Below are 23,903 nucleotides of genomic sequence, written 5' to 3'. Positions count from 1 at the left end.
TAAATGCATATTGTTTCATAGCCATTGGTCTAGGTATAATATAGATTCAGTGGGGCTGCGGAGAGATTTATATACTTCAATGAATTTGAGGTGTTCTAGTTTTGTGGCAAATAGTAATAATACTTAAACTTAGTAGTATGTGGGATTTCTGTGTAGATGCACTCCAAATGCTTTTGACTCTGCCTCGTCCATTCTATTGCACCAAAGTGAAACCTAACAAGACACACAGTGCCAACGGGTGTATATGCAAATAAAAAAATAAGCTCCTTAATCTTTAAATCTTTTACCCAATTTAACTACCACTACTATATCCCCGGTGTCTGCTGCCGCATTTAAGCCTAATATGGCTTGAGCTTCAACCGGGTTTGGTATGTAATACTGCCGCCCGGGATGCCAAATGTAACTATCCCAACTTCGGCATAAGGAGCAGTGGAATGCTGGCAGGGTGGTGAGCGCAACGAAGCACCATGCGGGCTCGGTGGCGAGCTATGCTTGCCACAGGTTCTATTCTCCCTCTATGGGTGTCGTGGACACCCATAGAGGGGGAATCACCTACCTCGCCGGTATAGCAGCGGCGGTATGGTGCCCCCGTCAAGATCCCAGCGTCTGTATTGTGACTGCCGGGATCCCAACGATCGGTATGCTAACCACATACCCTGCAACCATCTCACAAGGCTGCAGTCCTGCAGCTACCACAACCGGTACTCTTCCAGCTTGGCTGCAGCGATCTATGATTTGTTTCAATCACTCCAAAGGTAATGGAAATGTATTCTGGAACTGCTGCCCTCTGATCATTCAATTGAATAATCATAGTCCAGAAGCTTAAACACTGAAGACCCAAGATGTAGCTTCATTTAAGATGTTGTTTTCTCATTAAGAATTGATCTTCAATTTATAATCTTTACATATAATCTAAAACAGTATATTAAATATATATTATATCATCAAAAAGAATACAATACATATTAATCTGATATATATATATATATATATATATACAGTGGGGTTTGAAAGTTTGGGCACCCCAGGCAAAAATTCATTTTAATGTGCAAAAAGAAGCTAAGGAAAGATGGAAAAATCTCCAAAAGGCATCAAATTACAGATTAGACATTCTTATAACATGTCAAAAAAAGTTTGATTTTATTTCCATCATTTACACTTTCAAAAGAACAGAAAACAAAAAATGGCGTCTGCAAAAGTTTGAGCACCCTGCAGAGTTAATACCTTGTACTGCCCCCTTTGGACAGCTGAGACCTGGCAGTGTCATGGATTGTTCTCAATTATCGTCTGGAAAGACCAGTTGATGTCAATCTCAAAGGTTTTAAAAGCCCAGACTCATCTGACCTTGCTCCAACAATCAGCACCATGGGTTCCTCTAAGCAGTTGTGTAGAACACTGAAACTGAGAATAGTTGACGCTCACAAAGCAGGAGAAGGCTATAAGAAGATAACAAAGTGTTATCAGATGCCCATATCCTCTGTTCGGAATGTAATTAAGAAATGGCAGTCATCAGGAACAGTGGAAGTTAAAGCAAGATCTGGAAGACCAAGAAAAATATCAAACAGAACAGCTCGCAGGATTGTGAGAAAAGCAAGTCAAAATCCACATTTGACTGCACGATCACTCCAGGAAGATCTGGCAGACACTGGAGTTGTGGTACACTATTCCACTATAAAGAGATACTTGTACAAATATGGTCTTCATGGAAGAGTCATCAGAAGAAAACCTCTTCTACGTCCTCACCACAAAAATCAGCGTTTTAAGTTTGCAAATGAACATATAGACAAGCCTGATGCATTTTGGAATAAAGTTCTGTGGAACGATGAGGTTAAAATAGAACTTTTTGGCCGGAATGAGCAAAGGTACGTTTGGAGAAGGAAGGGCACAGAATTTAATGAAAAGAACCTCTGTCCAACTGTTAAGCATGGAGGTGGATCAATCATGCTTTGGGGTTGTATTGCAGCCAGTGGCACAGGGAACATTTCACGAGTAGAAGGAAAAATTGATTCAATAAGATTCCAGCAAATTTTGGATGCTAACTTGATGCCATCTGTGAAAAAGCTGAAGTTAAAGAAAGGCTGGCTTCTACAAATGGATAATGATCCTAAACACACCTCAAAATCCACGGTGGATTACATCAAGAGGCGCAAACTGAAGGTTTTGCCATGGCCTTCACAATCTCCTGACCTCAACATAATTGAAAATCTATGGATAGACTTTAAAAGAGCAGTGCGTCACAGACAGCCCTGGAATCTCAAAGAACTGGAAGACTTTTGTAAGGAAGAATGTGCGAAGATACCTCAAACAAGAATTGAAAGACTCTTGGCAGGCTACAAAAAGCGTTTACAAGCTGTGATACTTGCCAAAGGGGGCAGTACAAGGTATTAACTCTGCAGGGTGCCCAAACTTTTGCAGATGCCATTTTTTGTTTTCTGCTCTTTTGAAAGTGTAAATGATGGAAATAAAATCAAACTTTTTTTGACATGTTATAAGAATGTCTAATCTGTAATGTGATGCCTTTTGGAGATTTTTCCATCTCTCCTTGGCTTCTTTTTGCACATTAAAATGAACTTTTGCCTGGGGTGCCCAAACTTTCAAACCCCACTGTATATATATATATATATATATATATATATATATGTGTGTGTGTATTTTATATACATTTAAGTATAGGCAGGGCAATAGAGAGCAGTAGAGAGCCTGGCTGGTCCTAGGTACTTTTCAGGGGGCGTGACCTATCACAGGAGGCATGGCCATGCACCCTTAGAAACAAAATACAGAAAGTAATAGTACTTTAAGCACCTCCTGACCACACTGCAGTCCAGCACACAGCAGCGATTACTGTGATGAGGAGAAGAGCTGCAGCTGCTGCTGCCAGGCAAGGGGAAGGGGGCGGGACCTGGGCCCCCATTGGGTCTTTCCATTAGACCTGGGCCCAGGTAATTAGTACCCTCTCATTCATTTGAATAAATTCAGAATCTGTTTTCAAAGGAAAATACTGTTATCAGTCATTGTGTCTGATGGGAGACTTTACCTAATAGGCTTGCTTCTCTGATCATGCCCTGAACCTGGTCATTGTAAGTAACCCTACACCCAGTTTCATGTTCCGGAACCAACTTTGAGGTATTACAATAAAAAGATAACATGCTTCATATCAGAGCCGGCCATAACCAATATGATACCGTAGGCAAGATTTTGACTGGTGCCCCCTAGCACCACCGCTAGTTCCGCCTCTGACCCCACACCCCTTTCCCAGCACCATCACCCCTCACACATAGCAGTCACAATTTCCTACCCCCTATATTTTAAATAGGAACAGTGCGCACATTTGGTGCACAGCTCAAAAGGAGTGTATTCTTTCTGAGAAGGAGCATGGCCACACAATAGGTACCCCCAGTTCAAATTATGCCACACAGTAGTGCATCTTTATTCACATTTTATCATGTTATAGTGTCCCTTATTCATATTACATCACACAGTAGTACTACTTTTCCTTATGGGCCTAATTCAAGTTTGATTGCAAAATAAAATTTTCCCTTAATGGGCAAAACCATGTGCACTGCAGGTAGGACAGATATAACATGTACAGAGAGATCTAGATTTGTGTTGGTTATATTGTTTCTGTGCAGGGTAAATACTGGATGCTTTATTTTTACACTGCAATTTAGATTTCAGTTTGAACACACCCCACCCAAATCTAACACTCTCTGGACATGTTACAGTATATCTGTGCCACCTGCAGTACACATGGTTTTGCCCATTAAGGAAAATTTTGTTTTTGCAATCAACCTTGAATTAGGCCCTATATATGTTATTCCTCACAGTAGTGCCCCTTATTCACATTACATCACACTGAATTGCTCCTTATTCACATTACACCACACCATATTGACCTTTATTCACATTAGTCCACACAGTAGTGCCCTTTCTATACGTTACGCCACACAGTAGAGCACTTTATACACATAATGCGACTAGAGATGAGCGGGTTCGGTTTCTCTGAAACCGAACCCGCACGAACTTCATGTTTTTTTCACGGGTCCGAGCAGACTCGGATCCTCCCGCCTTGCTCGGTTAACCCGAGCGCGCCCGAACGTCATCATGACGCTGTCGGATTCTCGCGAGACTCGGATTCTATATAAGGAGCCGCGCGTCGCCGCCATTTTCACACGTGCATTGAGATTGATAGGGAGAGGACGTGGCTGGCGTCCTCTCCATTAGAAATTAGATTAGAAGAGAGAGAGAGATTGTGCAGAGTCAGACAGAGTTTACCACAGTGACCAGTGCAGTTGTTGTTAGTTAACTTTTATTTATTTTAATATAATATATCCGTTCTCTGCTATATCCGTTCTCTGCCTGAAAAAAAACGATACACAGCAGCAGCCAGTCACACAGTGTGACTCAGTCTGTGTGCACTCAGCTCAGCCCAGTGTGCTGCACATCAATGTATAAAAGGCAAAGCTTATAATAATTGTGGGGGAGACTGGGGAGCACTGCAGGTTGTTATAGCAGGAGCCCCCAGGAGTACATAATATTATATTAATTTAAAATTAAACAGTGCACACTTTTGCTGCAGGAGTGCCACTGCCAGTGTGACTAGTGGTGACCAGTGCCTGACCACCAGTATAGTAGTATATTGTTGTATGTATTGTATACTATCTCTTTATCAACCAGTCTATATTAGCAGCAGACACAGTACAGTGCGGTAGTTCACGGCTGTGGCTACCTCTGTGTCGGCAGTCGGAACTCGGCAGGCAGTCCGTCCATCCATAATTGTATTACAATATATACCACCTAACCGTGGTATTTTTTTTTTCTTTCTTTATACCGTCGTCATAGTGTCATACTAGTTGTTACGAGTATACTACTATCTCTTTATCAACCAGTGTACAGTGCGGTAGTTCACGGCTGTGGCTACCTCTGTGTCGGCAGTCGGCAGGCAGTCCGTCCATCCATAATTGTATTATTATTATAATATATACCACCTAACCGTGGTTTTTTTTTCATTCTTTATACCGTCATAGTGACATACTAGTTGTTACGAGTATACTACTATCTCTTTATCAACCAGTGTACAGTGCGGTAGTTCACGGCTGTGGCTACCTCTGTGTCGGCAGTCGGCAGGCAGTCCGTCCATCCATAATTGTATTATTATTATAATATATACCACCTAACCGTGGTTTTTTTTTCATTCTTTATACCGTCGTCATAGTGTCATACTAGTTGTTACGAGTATACTACTATCTCTTTATCAACCAGTGTACAGTGCGGTAGTTCACGGCTGTGGCTACCTCTGTGTCGGCAGTCGGCAGGCAGTCCGTCCATCCATAATTGTATTATTATTATAATATATACCACCTAACCGTGGTTTTTTTTTCATTCTTTATACCGTCGTCATAGTGTCATACTAGTTGTTACGAGTATACTACTATCTCTTTATCAACCAGTGTACAGTGCGGTAGTTCACGGCTGTGGCTACCTCTGTGTCGGCAGTCGGCAGGCAGTCCGTCCATCCATAATTGTATTATTATTATAATATATACCACCTAACCGTGGTTTTTTTTTCATTCTTTATACCGTCGTCATAGTGTCATACTAGTTGTTACGAGTATACTACTATCTCTTTATCAACCAGTGTACAGTGCGGTAGTTCACGGCTGTGGCTACCTCTGTGTCGGCAGTCGGCAGGCAGTCCGTCCATCCATAATTGTATTATTATTATAATATATACCACCTAACTGTGGTATTTTTTTTTCTTTCTTTATACCGTCGTCATAGTGTCATACTAGTTGTTACGAGTATACTACTATCTCTTTATCAACCAGTGTACAGTGCGGTAGTTCACGGCTGTGGCTACCTCTGTGTCGGCAGTCGGCAGGCAGTCCGTCCATCCATAATTGTATTATTATTATAATATATACCACCTAACTGTGGTATTTTTTTTTCTTTCTTTATACCGTCGTCATAGTGTCATACTAGTTGTTACGAGTATACTACTATCTCTTTATCAACCAGTGTACAGTGCGGTAGTTCACGGCTGTGGCTACCTCTGTGTCGGCAGTCGGCAGGCAGTCCGTCCATCCATAATTGTATTATTATTATAATATATACCACCTAACCGTGGTTTTTTTTTCATTCTTTATACCGTCGTCATAGTGTCATACTAGTTGTTACGAGTATACTACTATCTCTTTATCAACCAGTGTACAGTGCGGTAGTTCACGGCTGTGGCTACCTCTGTGTCGGCAGTCGGCAGGCAGTCCGTCCATCCATAATTGTATTATTATTATAATATATACCACCTAACTGTGGTATTTTTTTTTCTTTCTTTATACCGTCGTCATAGTGTCATACTAGTTGTTACGAGTATACTACTATCTCTTTATCAACCAGTGTACAGTGCGGTAGTTCACGGCTGTGGCTACCTCTGTGTCGGCAGTCGGCAGGCAGTCCGTCCATCCATAATTGTATTATTATTATAATATATACCACCTAACTGTGGTATTTTTTTTTCTTTCTTTATACCGTCGTCATAGTGTCATACTAGTTGTTACGAGTATACTACTATCTCTTTATCAACCAGTGTACAGTGCGGTAGTTCACGGCTGTGGCTACCTCTGTGTCGGCAGTCGGCAGGCAGTCCGTCCATCCATAATTGTATTATTATTATAATATATACCACCTAACCGTGGTTTTTTTTTCATTCTTTATACCGTCGTCATAGTGTCATACTAGTTGTTACGAGTATACTACTATCTCTTTATCAACCAGTGTACAGTGCGGTAGTTCACGGCTGTGGCTACCTCTGTGTCGGCAGTCGGCAGGCAGTCCGTCCATCCATAATTGTATTATTATTATAATATATACCACCTAACCGTGGTTTTTTTATACCACCTAACCGTGGCAGTCCGTCCATAATTGTATACTAGTATCCAATCCATCCATCTCCATTGTTTACCTGAGGTGCCTTTTAGTTCTGCCTATAAAATATGGAGAACAAAAAAGTTGAGGTTCCAAAATTAGGGAAAGATCAAGATCCACTTCCACCTCGTGCTGAAGCTGCTGCCACTAGTCATGGCCGAGACGATGAAATGCCAGCAACGTCGTCTGCCAAGGCCGATGCCCAATGTCATAGTACAGAGCATGTCAAATCCAAAACACCAAATATCAGAAAAAAAAGGACTCCAAAACCTAAAATAAAATTGTCGGAGGAGAAGCGTAAACTTGCCAATATGCCATTTACCACACGGAGTGGCAAGGAACGGCTGAGGCCCTGGCCTATGTTCATGGCTAGTGGTTCAGCTTCACATGAGGATGGAAGCACTCAGCCTCTCGCTAGAAAACTGAAAAGACTCAAGCTGGCAAAAGCACCGCAAAGAACTGTGCGTTCTTTGAAATCCCAAATCCACAAGGAGAGTCCAATTGTGTCGTTTGCGATGCCTGACCTTCCCAACACTGGACGTGAAGAGCATGCGCCTTCCACTATTTGCATGCCCCCTGCAAGTGCTGGAAGGAGCACCCGCAGTCCAGTTCCTGATAGTCAGATTGAAGATGTCAGTGTTGAAGTACACCAGGATGAGGAGGATATGGGTGTTGCTGGCGCTGGGGAGGAAATTGACCAGGAGGATTCTGATGGTGAGGTGGTTTGTTTAAGTCAGGCACCCGGGGAGACACCTGTTGTCCGTGGGAGGAATATGGCCGTTGACATGCCAGGTGAAAATACCAAAAAAATCAGCTCTTCGGTGTGGAGGTATTTCACCAGAAATGCGGACAACAGGTGTCAAGCCGTGTGTTCCCTTTGTCAAGCTGTAATAAGTAGGGGTAAGGACGTTAACCACCTCGGAACATCCTCCCTTATACGTCACCTGCAGCGCATTCATAATAAGTCAGTGACAAGTTCAAAAACTTTGGGTGACAGCGGAAGCAGTCCACTGACCAGTAAATCCCTTCCTCTTGTAACCAAGCTCACGCAAACCACCCCACCAACTCCCTCAGTGTCAATTTCCTCCTTCCCCAGGAATGCCAATAGTCCTGCAGGCCATGTCACTGGCAAGTCTGACGAGTCCTCTCCTGCCTGGGATTCCTCCGATGCATCCTTGCGTGTAACGCCTACTGCTGCTGGCGCTGCTGTTGTTGCCGCTGGGAGTCGATGGTCATCCCAGAGGGGAAGTCGTAAGCCCACTTGTACTACTTCCAGTAAGCAATTGACTGTTCAACAGTCCTTTGCGAGGAAGATGAAATATCACAGCAGTCATCCTACTGCAAAGCGGATAACTGAGTCCTTGACAACTATGTTGGTGTTAGACGTGCGTCCGGTATCCGCCGTTAGTTCACAGGGAACTAGACAATTTATTGAGGCAGTGTGCCCCCGTTACCAAATACCATCTAGGTTCCACTTCTCTAGGCAGGCGATACCGAGAATGTACACGGACGTCAGAAAAAGACTCACCAGTGTCCTAAAAAATGCAGTTGTACCCAATGTCCACTTAACCACGGACATGTGGACAAGTGGAGCAGGGCAGGGTCAGGACTATATGACTGTGACAGCCCACTGGGTAGATGTATGGACTCCCGCCGCAAGAACAGCAGCGGCGGCACCAGTAGCAGCATCTCGCAAACGCCAACTCTTTCCTAGGCAGGCTACGCTTTGTATCACCGCTTTCCAGAATACGCACACAGCTGAAAACCTCTTACGGCAACTGAGGAAGATCATCGCGGAATGGCTTACCCCAATTGGACTCTCCTGTGGATTTGTGGCATCGGACAACGCCAGCAATATTGTGTGTGCATTAAATATGGGCAAATTCCAGCACGTCCCATGTTTTGCACATACCTTGAATTTGGTGGTGCAGAATTTTTTAAAAAACGACAGGGGCGTGCAAGAGATGCTGTCGGTGGCCAGAAAAATTGCGGGACACTTTCGGCGTACAGGCACCACGTACAGAAGACTGGAGCACCACCAAAAACTACTGAACCTGCCCTGCCATCATCTGAAGCAAGAAGTGGTAACGAGGTGGAATTCAACCCTCTATATGCTTCAGAGGTTGGAGGAGCAGCAAAAGGCCATTCAAGCCTATACAATTGAGCACGATATAGGAGATGGAATGCACCTGTCTCAAGTGCAGTGGAGAATGATTTCAACGTTGTGCAAGGTTCTGATGCCCTTTGAACTTGCCACACGTGAAGTCAGTTCAGACACTGCCAGCCTGAGTCAGGTCATTCCCCTCATCAGGCTTTTGCAGAAGAAGCTGGAGGCATTGAAGAAGGAGCTAACACGGAGCGATTCCGCTAGGCATGTGGGACTTGTGGATGCAGCCCTTAATTCGCTTAACAAGGATTCACGGGTGGTCAATCTGTTGAAATCAGAGCACTACATTTTGGCCACCGTGCTCGATCCTAGATTTAAAGCCTACCTTGGATCTCTCTTTCCGGCAGACACAGGTCTGCTGGGGTTGAAAGACATGCTGGTGACAAAATTGTCAAGTCAAGCGGAACGCGACCTGTCAACATCTCCTCCTTCACATTCTCCCGCAACTGGGGGTGCGAGGAAAAGGCTCAGAATTCCGAGCCCACCCGCTGGCGGTGATGCAGGGCAGTCTGGAGCGACTGCTGATGCTGACATCTGGTCCGGACTGAAGGACCTGACAACGATTACGGACATGTCGTCTACTGTCACTGCATATGATTCTCTCAACATTGATAGAATGGTGGAGGATTATATGAGTGACCGCATCCAAGTAGGCACGTCACACAGTCCGTACTTATACTGGCAGGAAAAAGAGGCAATTTGGAGGCCCTTGCACAAACTGGCTTTATTCTACCTAAGTTGCCCTCCCACAAGTGTGTACTCCGAAAGAGTGTTTAGTGCCGCCGCTCACCTTGTCAGCAATCGGCGTACGAGGTTACATCCAGAAAATGTGGAGAAGATGATGTTCATTAAAATGAATTATAATCAATTCCTCCGCGGAGACATTGACCAGCAGCAATTGCCTCCACAAAGTACACAGGGAGCTGAGATGGTGGATTCCAGTGGGGACGAATTGATAATCTGTGAGGAGGGGGATGTACACGGTGATATATCGGAGGGTGAAGATGAGGTGGACATCTTGCCTCTGTAGAGCCAGTTTGTGCAAGGAGAGATTAATTGCTTCTTTTTTGGGGGGGGTCCAAACCAACCCGTCATATCAGTCACAGTCGTGTGGCAGACCCTGTCACTGAAATGATGGGTTGGTTAAAGTGTGCATGTCCTGTTTTGTTTATACAACATAAGGGTGGGTGGGAGGGCCCAAGGATAATTCCATCTTGCACCTCTTTTTTCTTTTCTTTTTCTTTGCATCATGTGCTGATTGGGGAGGGTTTTTTGGAAGGGACATCCTGCGTGACACTGCAGTGCCACTCCTAGATGGGCCCGGTGTTTGTGTCGGCCACTAGGGTCGCTAATCTTACTCACACAGCTACCTCATTGCGCCTCTTTTTTTCTTTGCGTCATGTGCTGTTTGGGGAGGGTTTTTTGGAAGGGACATCCTGCGTGACACTGCAGTGCCACTCCTAGATGGGCCCGGTGTTTGTGTCGGCCACTAGGGTCGCTTATCTTTCTCACACAGCTACCTCATTGCGCCTCTTTTTTTCTTTGCGTCATGTGCTGTTTGGGGAGGGTTTTTTGGAAGGGACATCCTGCGTGACACTGCAGTGCCACTCCTAGATGGGCCCGGTGTTTGTGTCGGCCACTAGGGTCGCTTATCTTTCTCACACAGTCAGCTACCTCATTGCGCCTCTTTTTTTCTTTGCGTCATGTGCTGTTTGGGGAGGGTTTTTTGGAAGGGACATCCTGCGTGACACTGCAGTGCCACTCCTAGATGGGCCCGGTGTTTGTGTCGGCCACTAGGGTCGCTTATCTTTCTCACACAGTCAGCTACCTCATTGCGCCTCTTTTTTTCTTTGCGTCATGTGCTGTTTGGGGAGGGTTTTTTGGAAGGGACATCCTGCGTGACACTGCAGTGCCACTCCTAGATGGGCCCGGTGTTTGTGTCGGCCACTAGGGTCGCTAATCTTACTCACACAGCTACCTCATTGCGCCTCTTTTTTTCTTTGCGTCATGTGCTGTTTGGGGAGGGTTTTTTGGAAGGGACATCCTGCGTGACACTGCAGTGCCACTCCTAGATGGGCCCGGTGTTTGTGTCGGCCACTAGGGTCGCTTATCTTACTCACACAGCGACCTCGGTGCAAATTTTAGGACTAAAAATAATATTGTGAGGTGTGATGTGTTCAGAATAGGCTGAAAATGAGTGTAAATTATGTTTTTTGAGGTTAATAATACTTTGGGATCAAAATTACCCCCAAATTCTATGATTTAAGCTGTTTTTTAGGGTTTTTTGAAAAAAACACCCGAATCCAAAACACACCCGAATCCGACAAAAAAAATTCGGTGAGGTTTTGCCAAAACGCGGTCGAACCCAAAACACGGCCGCGGAACCGAACCCAAAACCAAAACACAAAACCCGAAAAATTTCCGGCGCTCATCTCTAAATGCCACACAGTTATGCCCCTTACACATATGGCACACATTATTAATATCCTTATAAACATAATGTGCCTTACACATTATGCTAACCTTTATTAATGCCCTTATACACATAATGCCCCTTACACATATGCCGAACACTACTGCACAACCAACCCACCCACACACAGCACTCACATGGCCGCTAACACTGTTACCTTTGCCTCTGCTTAGATCCAGATGTGTCCTCATACATCTTGCCTCTTTACACCATGCAGCAGGAGATTCCTGGCATGGGTCAGCTGGCAGCTCTGCTAACGTTGGGCACCTTTTTTGATGAAAATGCTTCTTATTTGCATTACTATGTGGCTTGGAAGCACAAGCAGCTTCTGCTGATTAAAATGATATGCGGCATGCCTATATTGTGTGTGCGACTGTGGCTGTATCTGCATACGAAATGCTGCGTTACACTGATTTCCAGGAAAACACTGTAATGTAGCATTTTGTATGCAGATACAGCCACAGTCACACACAGAATATAGGCATGCCGCATATCATTTTAATCAGCAGAAGCTTGTGCCCCTAGGCATACCATATGCCCTAGGCATTTGCCTAGTTTGCCTATGCCTAGGGCCGGCTCTGCTTCATATATATATATATATATATATATATATACTACAAAATAGAGGCAGAGAATAAAACCAATATAGGGAGGGCATAAATATCAAGCAGATATAAAATTAAAATGGTATATTGTATACATAATAAATATTACAAAACCATTTAATTTAAAAATCCCCATTAAGATAATTTGGGACTAATGTCTTAAGTTTATGAATCCACCTCACCTATGATTGGGACAATCTAATATCGACATCTTTACACCTCCAAGTTAGGTTATTTTGAATATACCCCAAACTGCTTTTAGATGGCATTCACTGGAATTGTGTTTCTGTTCACAATTTGCTGACACTGTGTGTTTCTCCAGACCTCTTTTTAATGTTGTATATGTGTTCAGCTAATATACCAACATAAACTAACATAAACAAATTTAGAATCTAAAGCATATACTACATTTTAGAATTACAGGTAGTAAATTCTCTTTTGGGGTAAATAGTGATACCACCAACCTGGACTTTTTAAAAATGAATTCCACTTCCCTATATGGGGAGTTAAAATTACTAATAAAAGACCACTGAAACTCATCTTTCTTATCTAAATAATGTTTCCTTCCAAGAAGAAGTTATTTTCTACATTATTTACTTCATTTATTTTTCTTGTACATTGTTTATGGTTTCTCTGATATAACCCTTATCTAGAAAGCGATTACCCATTTCTTCAATTTGTACATCACAACTTTCCTCTTCAGTATAGTTACGCTTCACCAATAGGAACCGGCCAAAGGGAACTCCCTCATGCCAGTTCTTGTGGTGCTGACTACGCCTCTCAATGTAACTGTTTGAGTCTGTGTTCTTTTGTTATGGTTTGCAGTTTCTCATCTTTAATATACAGACATAAATCTAAAAATAAAATGTCTGATTGTCTAATAGAAAAGGTTAAGTTAATATCAAAATTACTGACATTAAGGGGTCCAAAAAACAATGAAGTTCTTTTCCATATACAAAATAAGTTGTCTGTAAAATGCTGCCAAGACACCAGGCCTGCCCCCACGCAATTTTGCTTATACCAGATCCCACCAGATAACTGACACCCCCTGCAAGATCACTTCGTTTTCCCAGAATGCCATAAATAAGTTGTGTAGCTAGGAGCAAATTTGGTGCCCATAGCAGTCCCTGACCTGTTGCATACATTAAAATCCATTTAAATAAAACTAATTATCAGTTAAAATAAATCTAATAATTTCTAAAATAAATTATTTGACTTCTGTTGATAAGTCAGAGGTATTTAAAAAAAAATATGACAGAACCAGAAGACCTTTCTCGGTTTCTATAACAGTATAGAGTGCAGCTACATCAGCGCTTGCTATAGTATAATCATCTTTTCAATCCATAGTTTCTATTCTATTTAGTACATTCCCTTTGTAATTTAGATAAGCTTTAGTTACACTCACTGAAGGCTACAGGTAGGAAACAATAATTGCAGATAGATTTGAAGTGATACAATTTATACCCAAAACTATGGGTCTTCCTGGTGGGTGGAGGAGGTCCTTAGGAATTTTTCGGCAGAACATAAATTATGGATACTGATGGATATTATATATTGATTTATTCATATTCAAATGTACTCAATACCCCCTTCTATAAAGCTCTATCAGACATTTCAGACATATCCTTTATAATTCTCATTGTGGGGTCGCATTGTGGGGTCACTTTTAAGTTTCTAATTGGTTTTCCCATTAGTTAGATGTTTCTTTATTTCAGCCATATATTCAATAGTTTAGTTTTGGTGTACTCACATTCATTATCTGTTCATTAACTGTGCCACCCTAATGGTAACAACATACCTATAGTGAAGGGCCTAAGAACACAGAATAACATATATAGTGGAAGTATACTTGATTATCCAGTATATACATTGTTCCCATAGGGACAGCGGGTAGGTACCAGGTATTCTGACCAGACAATGACGTGTAGCCATGCTGCCACTATTTCATGGTTATGCTCCCTGCAAAGTTGTGGCAGAATAACATCTCAAGAAGGTCTTAATATGCATGAAAGGCCAGCCACTTCCCCCCAATTAACCATATACACTTAAAGTATAAGGGCTGAATAATTCATGGCAGTCCTGTGAATATCTGCCCCATTCTGTGATGGATTTTAGTGAAAGTATGGGGGCCCATACTTTGATAAGAAATACAGTAAGCTTGGGGTGAAAATCAACATACCTATTACAATTAAAATAGGAAAATGGCTTTGGCTGAGGTAAGAGGCTATCTATATAACACCAGGACACGTAGGGATAAGGGCTTGGTGTTGTTGATAGCATACATGAAACTGAGAGGGGTGACAATTAGATACAGATATGTCCTCACTCTACTATCCTTCTGACCGGACAATTAGATGTCTAGAATATCACAAGCTACACAATAGAGTCCTATAGAATAATTGCCTGTGACACCTATCACTTGTATAATTTCATGCCACTGTGCTACGAATGACCATGGGCGTAATTCAGACCCGATTGCTAGGCAGCGATTTTTGCAGCCCTTACGATCAGATAGTCACCGCCTACAGGGGGAGTGTATTTTTGCTGTGCAAGTGTGCGATCGCATGTGTAGCAAAGCTGCACAAACTGCCCAGGACTTACTCACTGCGATCACATCAGCCTGTTCAGGACCGGATTTGACGTCACAGACCCCGCCCCTTTCAAACGCTTGAACACGCCTGCATTTTTCCTGTCACTCCCTGAAAACGCTCAGTTGCCACCCACAAACAGGGCATTCATGTCAATCTCCTTGCGATCGCCCGTGCAAATGGATCCTTCGTATAAACCCGTCGCTGACCGGCGATCCCTGTTGTTGTTGTTGTCCGACGAGCATGCACATTGCGGTGCATACGTATGCGCAATGCAGACCTGAATTTCCCCCCATGTAAATTCAAAATATGTGATGGGAGCATGCGTTAAGGCCCGACAAGTATTTTAATATACTTTTTTGCTCATTTTATAGTATTTTACATAGTAAATGAAAGGTGTCAATATGATAGAACTCTATAGTCCCTGTAAAAAGTGATAGAAAAACTCACACATGGCTTTTCTGACTTAATAAGTATCATACTGTATATTCAATTAGTGCCGAAATTTCCGACAGGGCAGAAAGATGGCACTTTCCGCTGATAATCGGCACTTTTAGACACTTCAGTATTCAATTGAAGTGCTGTTTTTCCGCCCTGTCGAAAATTCCAACTGTCGAAAAACACGTGGATGAACGGAATCTCTGCTCATTCATGTGTTTTCGACCCTGCCGTTTTAAAAACATAATTAATATGTCATGAAAAATAGTCTTTCAAGTTAAATAATAACACAGCGCAGAGAGGTGGAGAAAGACGCCGCATATTGAGTTGCAATTCATGCAAAATACTCTTTAGCAAAGATAAAAAGGAAATAAGTTCAAGACTGGCATTCCGCAGCTCATTTTACTTTCATTGGATTCTGCTTCATAAAAGCTGCAAAGCAGCAAATCTTCTGAGATGTATTACAGTGACCTCCATGAACCAAAAAATAAAATAAAAAATAAAAATAAAACCTAGCTAGATAATCTAGGACTGGACACATGCAAGCATACAGAAGTTAAGAAAATGAAGAGACTGTGGTGTCAGCTACTTCTATCAGCAATATATTTTTGCAATTGAAGTTTTCCGAATGTTCAGCTTAATGAGAATAGGCAATAACTATTATGGGTCGTAGCTCTGGGCACGGTCACAGGCTTAGAAAAGTCTGGTTATTTCACTGGATATTGCCCAAGCAGAAAATTCTATAGCACATTTGCCAGAAGAATTCTGTATGCATACTGAGAGATTATATCTCAGTTTGCATTTCTAAATAATAAGTACTGTAACTGTAGACCACCATTAATAGCTTTAAGTCTCTGTTTTAAGTTCAAATTATGGGTATCTGGTATACAGCTAGTAAAAATTTATTAGATCTAACTAAACAGGAAATACTGTGTTGAACCACAATATATAGTTGTACTAGTTCTGAAATTGCAAATTGTACATAGCTGCAAAACTTTATCATCAATGCCCAATCATAATGTGCCCCAAAGCTTTGTCATCAATGCCCAATCATAATGTGCCCCAAAGCTTTATCATCAATGCCCAATCATAATGTACCCCAGTCATCTATAAGATTTTGATTCCCATTGTCAATAGAAGGTCTATCAGTCTTATAACAAAGATAGTGTTGGGATCCAGGGTAGAATGTTCCCCTGTCCCACTGATGGAATGGGGTGGAAAAAACTTAAATAGTTCACAGACTGAAGCTGGAGACTCTGAACTGTGCCCACCTAATATGTTGGATAGCCAGGTGTAAATGCTCCTCAATAGCCTTAGCTATAAGCATGTGCAAATTAAGATGTATCAAGCATTGCAAAGTGATAAATTGCACGGAGAGAAAGTGCAAACCAATCAGCTCCCAACTGTCATTTTTTTGAAACACAGCCTGTAATATGGCAGTTAGGAGCAGGATGGTTGGTACTTTACCACCGTGCAAATATATCACTCTCCAAGGCTTGATAAATCTTGGCCTGTATTTGTAATCTTTTGGAGGTCTTTATTGCAGAGGAGACATTAAAATGTTAATGCCTTAACCTGAACTGCAAAATGTGATCAAAACGTTTACATACTTTTTTAGTTATCAAACACTTTTTTTTTATTTGTATTTAAATGTAAAATATACAAATTTTAACATGTACAGGATCACAAACCTGAAGTGTGAATCTCAAATTAAATACTGGCAAACCATTTGAGAACAGTTTGGATTGTGGTGTTCATTCTCAATTATACTGCAAACATGTTTCAGGTCATGGAACGAAAGAAGTTCAGACTAATCTTGGACCAGTTTATAATTGTTGAGCAAGTTTAGTCATCACCACCAGATTGAGGCTTATTCATTTTGAACACCTCCCATTACATCATAAAGTGGCAAAGTATTGGCCAGTGGGTGACAAATCTGCCAGAAGGACTTGGCAAAACCACTACTATTACAGATATCCTATCCTCAATCTGCAAAAAGTGTCATAAAGATCTTTAATATAAAATGGTGAAAGTGTGGACGTATACTCTATAAGAGAGCAGACGTTATTTTTTTCATGTGTCACTGTACTAAATTTTTTTTTATGTTAAAAGTACAGTATAGGACAAGGCACTTTATGGCACAGGACATTTAAAAAGCAAGTACCTTATAGAGTAGTAACATGTTCTGTGCATATCCTCTAAACAAGACATGTCCCTGCACAGTATATTATTATTTTTTTATGCTTGAATGTCATCTGATTCTGCAAAACAAACTATTTATTTAGGAGAGTTCAATATTACCTACGAATAGCAAAAGAAGCCCAATAATCATTAAATGTGCAAACTGTTACATAACTGCTTAATAATTCTGAAAAGTGGAATACTGGCCCACTGAAATGGTAAAACTGCAAATGTTTTCCTTTTTTTTTAAATGTATGATTTTGAAGAAGTTTGAAAATTTGTATTAAAATTCAGCCCTCCTGTGACTAGGGGGAATTCAATTACCCATTCAATTATCCATTTTTGCGGTAAAAAAAATCACAGTTTTACTGCAATTTTTTGTTTGAGGTAATTCAATTACCCCGTTTTTTGGGGGGCTCTCATTTTTCTGCAAAAGCACACAGGCGGCGGATCCTCCCGGATCCTAGGCGGAATGTATTGGAGTCTGAGATCGCCAGAGGTGCGGGATACCGACCAATCTGTTTTTTTAAAGGGGCAATCACTTACAAGGCAAGCCAAGTCAGCATCCCGCACCTCCGGCGATCTTGGACTCCATTACATTGCGCCAAAGATCCGGGATAAGTTCCCGGATCCATGTGTTTTTGCGATCATTGCTGCGAAAACATGGCACCTATAGGGATATTGTTTGTCCTGCCTCCAGGCAGGTGAAACAAAATCCCTGATAGTGCGTGCTATTGGGGATAACTGAATTACTCCCTGTGGAATATGCAATTTTGACAATGTAATGTGTTAAATAATATAAAATAACTGATAAAGAAAATAGATTATTGAAATTTCATAACGGTATGGATTAGGATGACGTCTAGGGGGTCGATTTACTAAATCTTCTAAAACAGACAAGTGGAAGTGTTGCCCACATCAACCAGAGTCTATAATTGTTTTCTAGAATGTAATAGCAAATGAAAGCTATATTCTGATTGGTTGATATTTGCAACACCTCCGCTTTTCATTTTTAAATGCTTTAGTAAATCTACCCCTAAGAGTGAAGACGATTTACTGATTTAATTAAGCATACAAATTCTATACAAGCTGTCAGCTGACACATTGTAAGCATTGCTTATAGCATCATAAGAAGTACAAGAATAACACGACATACTGCAGAATAAAAGAATGAGGAGTGCTGAATAAAATGTGATAACACACGCACAAAAAACACTTTTTTTTTTTTTTTTTTTTTTTAGATATTTCTTCATTCTCCATCTGTTCACTTCTCATCCTCTTCTTTTCCATGTTGCCTTTCCCCCATATATTCTACTTTATGGTCTCATTGTTCTATCTCATTACATCAACAAAATCACCCTCTGCAGGTAATGATTGTGAAAGGACCCCTTCCCCATCTCATTAAAAAACTAACCCCATCGACACTGACTCAGAAGGGTTTAATTATAAAAACTTTAACTGGTAGTTACACAGAATGGGGGCAGAAGAAGAAAAAAAAAATACACAATGAATAAAACATGCCATCTGTTCAAAGTCAGATTCATTAATTAGGTGCTTCACACTTTTGGTTTAAAAATATACATATATTTATAAGCCTCTGAGAATTAGAGAACAAGTCAAACTAAACGTACCAGAAAAACTGAAAAATAACCGTCAGTGGCTGCAAGATCAAATTTATTAGTAAAAAAAAAAAAGAAACTCTGCTTTCCAGTGTAAACTCATTGCTGATTCCTTGTCAAAACGAATGTACACAAAAACTATATTACATTATATTTTGTCTGTCTTTAAAACTGAGTTTCTACATTATATGTAGACTTTAAATAAAACATTGCTTATTATGAATATTGCAAATTGTTGTGTCCCTGAACTATTATAGATTTTTTGAGCCTGGCTAAAATAAAAATAAAACTATATCATTTTGATTAAATAATCGTGTTTGACATTTAGTGAAATATATCTCCTCTTGACCTTCTGTGCTCAATGACAAATGCCGATGATTTTTCTTTATTTTTGGAAACAGTTTGTTAACAGTATTAACTTAGTCTCATATTATTGTAATTGTTTTAAACAGTATCCTAAGCACAGTGTTCTATTAAAGAGCAAGACAATTTATTATGTACAGTATGTTTCTTTGCCTTGTACAGAGGGAGTTTTGGCAATTTTCAGTAAAAAAAAAAAGTCAAACCAGACTGTAGCAAATATCTGATTTTTATTTACACTAAGGGGTCTATTTACTAAGACTTGGATGGAGATAAAGTGGACGGAGATAAAGTACCAGCCAATCAGCTTCTAAATGCCATGTCACAGGCTGGATTTGAAAAATGTCAGTTAGGAGCTGATTGGCTGGTACTTTATCTCCGTCCACTTTATCACTATCCAAGGCTTAGTAAATAGACCCCTTATTAGTGCTTTTAGCTACTGATCCAGGGCTAATTAGACAGCAAGGAAGCTTCAGAGGAACTACCGTTTATTAATAACAACACCAATATATTCATTCATTCTGCATTTGGCATGGTACATACACCTGACACAATGAAGCAATAGCCTTGCATTGTGACCCGGCTAATGGACAGAATCAGTGGCGGCTCCAGAGGTGCCATACCTACTGCCAGTGAGTCCCGGATGGCAATATTTGGCAGCGGTTGGGGTGGCAGTTGGTGTGGCTCCCTTGTTTGATTTGTGGACTGTGATGCAGCTCCAACTCTGGAGCCACCACTGTAAGGAATCAATGTACTCTTACTTAACAACTGCTCGATACATGCTTGTATGATTTAATTGGCCACGCTCACAGATATTATGTATGTGATATTTGGTTGCATCACACTGTTCACTGTTTTTGTGCAGTGGTAGAACATGGCATCACTGGGTCAGAAAGTAAACTTTAGAACAGGGATTGGAGAGTCCACTTTACCCACCTGGACCACTGGCCTTCCTTACGAAAAGCAGAGTTGGGTGAAGCCTCTTTGAACCATGCACAGGTCTGGCACATGTAGAATAAGGACTCAAATGTTTGTTTTACATTAACCTGAATATTCCTTGGTATTCAAGTTTCAAGGCTAAATAATCAGATATCTGATTATTCATGAACACTGTGTACTGTTCTCTGTAATGAAACAGTCTATCTGTACAAGTTTATCGTACATTTGGGACCAGCACTGGGGTTTCACAATACCTGCACTGGGGTTTCACCATAGTAACCTTTAACTAAGCATTTATGGTAGATGCTAGCTGTGGTTGGGGAGTTGAAATAAGTCACTTTGGGGAGAGGGGGAGCACCCAGAAGTCCCCAAGTTACCCATCACACACACTATCAGGGGTAGCCACCAGCCGAAGTGACTTCTAAGAAGTGGCACCCCTTTCAAATGGCTGCGGATGGAAGACAGGATATGAGAACCAATCACAACTCCTCATCAGCCAGTTTTCATTATACAACCCCGGTTTTTGTCCAGGAGAATGGCAACATAGCAAGGGTGGTTATGTAACCTTACCTGGGATTGCTGTAAATAAAAATACAGTTATTGGTTGCTTAGAGCAAAACAGTATAAGGCTGGGTAAGGTAAGGCTCCTTAGTCATTTAATTTGTCAAATCTGATCTTAGTTCAGTTGCAATGTAAAAACAGCACTAACATAATTTCAAACAATGATTACTAGATAGTTTGATGAAGTGCACACAGATTGATATTAAACAATGGAGATGATGCCAAACGATCCAATCACTACATTCCTCTTGTCTTCTTCTCTGTAGTGATTAATGATGCCAGATTTCACACATCTGACGCAAGTAAATGCCCATATGTACACAGTGTTAGGAGAAAGAAGACACAGGATGAATAGTTAAACCGATAGTACGGTGCATGATCAATTGTAAATCAGGGCATCTGATATGTAGACATCATCAACTGTAGACAGCATGCTAAGCGATCACATGCAAATCTGAAATATTGTCCTACTAAATCAATGGAGTATTCCCCAAACTATGAGCACTAGTGTTTAGATCACAATTTGTTGGGAAAGGGGGCACAGTTTTTTTCAAATAACCATCAATCATTATCAAGTTAATGATGATGATTGTGTCAATAATATGCTGTATGCGTGCCTCAAGCTTTATAATTGATCTTCACGCAACCCAATTTAACACACTATGCTGAGACACATTTAGCTTAAAATTCAGTATATTAATGCAGAATTCTAGTGCACCCATTTACCTGTTTTTTAAAGAAGCAATTGCATCCTCCTGTGCGTTAGTCCCAATGTGAGTCTGGCTGAGCCAGCATCTAAATCTGTTTAAATTAAAAGACATATGTGTAGCCCTTTATCCTGTTATTAAAGATGAAAGTTGATTCTTGAACGTTTCATCCTTGATGGTTTGACAAATCAAGTAAACACATTAATTATAATATTTCATTCCACTGCACAGCCCCAGACTGAGTAGTTGCAGCTATAATTTGGCAAACACACTTTGCCTTAAGAATTTGGCAGAACTGGAAGCTGCCCATTAAGCACAGCATAGTTTATATATATCCCTGTGTGTTTTTATTTTTCTTTATCTAATCAGTAACTAGAGCAGGTGTCTCTGACCTTCCCTGTCAGGTTATGAAATACGCCGAGCTCGCCAAGTTCCCTAACATCCCTGGTAATCAGAAAAACACATCTGCTTTGTCTAAGTGTTTCCGGCCCCTATACAAAAAGAAGCACAGAATTAGCATTCTCTGAGTTTGCGAAGACAAGCTAAGATCATTCTGCCATTAACCAGTTCGCAGCCAGCTAGCCCTCCTTTGGGCTCAAATAAATGTGATACTTGAAAACACAAAATTACATGCAAGAAATTTTCTAAACTATTAATGAAGCAGTAAAGGAGCTGAATGGTAAGGGGCATTGAGAGCCCTGCTGCTAGACTGTAGATCAACTTTGCATGTTATGCTGCCTGAAGTCTCATCAGAAGTGATTTTCTTTAACATCCTATTAAAAAGTCCTTTGTTGACCTTGCTGATTATAGAGTCTGAAGATTGGAAAGTGTACTTTCATCAGTTCTTTAACTCCGCTGCTTGGAAGACTTAAGCTTCCTCCAAACAATTGTTTAAATATGGTTTTTGACCAGTTTTGTTAGGGATAATGAAATAAAAAAAAGGAAATTAATGTGGCTTTTTTTTTTTTTTTTATTGATGTCTAATTTTCTTATTCTATGTGCAATCAAAATAGCTCTAACACTGACCTCACCTGCCCACCTACCAGAGACTTGTCTAAAGTAATGCCAGTATTGACTATTGAAGATACAGCTCTTCACCAAAGGTGGCAGTGTCATCAAGGGGTCTATTCATGAAGCAGTGAAAAGAGTGGAGAAGTAAGGACACATCTATACTTATAAGGTATAAATATCATCTTTGTATTATTCTAATCATTTTATAGTCAAAACTCACCAAATTTGCGCTAGAAATACAGGGACTGTCAGGGAGAGACAGCTATGAGCCCAGCCTTCCTCTCTGTGATAGTCAGACACTGCCTGGGGCTGGATGCGGGGCCAAACTGTGGCCAATAATACTGCAAAATACAGCGCAGGGGGGGGGGCAGCTATTACATGCCTTACTGAGGGGGCATGACTTGATGTAGTGTCAGGTGACTTATCCAGGAAGTTCTCCAGCACAGAACCAGGAGCAGCCAACATGAAGGAGAAGCTGATGATCAAGGCTGCTAAAATGCAGGGGAACATGCTGGTGGGGCACCGCAAAGGGGGGCACAGGGCTGGCACCCATCCTGTGGGCTGCATACATAACCCCTGCAATGGGGAGGAAGCAGATAGGGCCCAACAAGTTTTTAGGCTGCCTCTGCAGTGGTTCTGCAACATGCTTTAATATGTTATTTTGTGGTGCATACTTCTTCCATGTGAGCACCACCCTGTGTGGCACAAGACATGCCACCAGCTAGTGTTAACAAGTGTTAGCAGTAGTAGCTCATGTAATCATGAGCAGTGGCTAGAAAGAAAGGATTATGCATAATCTCAGTGATAATCTCAGTTATGCATAATCAGTGATGACAGCATGTTCAGGGTCAACGTTTCAAAACCCCACAGGACCTTTGTCAAGACCAGTGTATCAGCAGGCAAAGTCACTTTGCCTACTGATACACTGGTCTTGACAAAGGTCCTGTGGGGGACCGAAACGTTGATAATGAACATGCTGTCATCATTGATATGAGGTTGGATTAAAATTACTTTCATTATTAAGAAGTCTGATGATAGATTAATGCAAATCTCTTTATTAGTCCAACGTTGTTTTGGGTGTTACCTTGTCATCCGGGACAAGCGTTCACAATACATAACAAACAGATGCCGGTATTACATCAATAAGGCTCGCCTGTCCCACGCCGCAGCTCCTGCCTAGCCCTTGCTCGTGTAGTGGAGACACCGGGAGTAGACGTCAGCACACGGCGCCGGAATCATGTGTACCAATCGGAAGGCGCAACTGGTGTTGCTAGGTGATGCTATGATGCAATCGCAAACAAAGTTTCAACAATACATATTACAACAATACATA

Source organism: Pseudophryne corroboree, chromosome 6, assembly GCF_028390025.1.
Source record: "Pseudophryne corroboree isolate aPseCor3 chromosome 6, aPseCor3.hap2, whole genome shotgun sequence".
Classification (NCBI taxonomy): Eukaryota; Metazoa; Chordata; class Amphibia; order Anura; family Myobatrachidae; genus Pseudophryne; species Pseudophryne corroboree.
Note: the sequence above shows the minus strand (reverse complement) of the source record.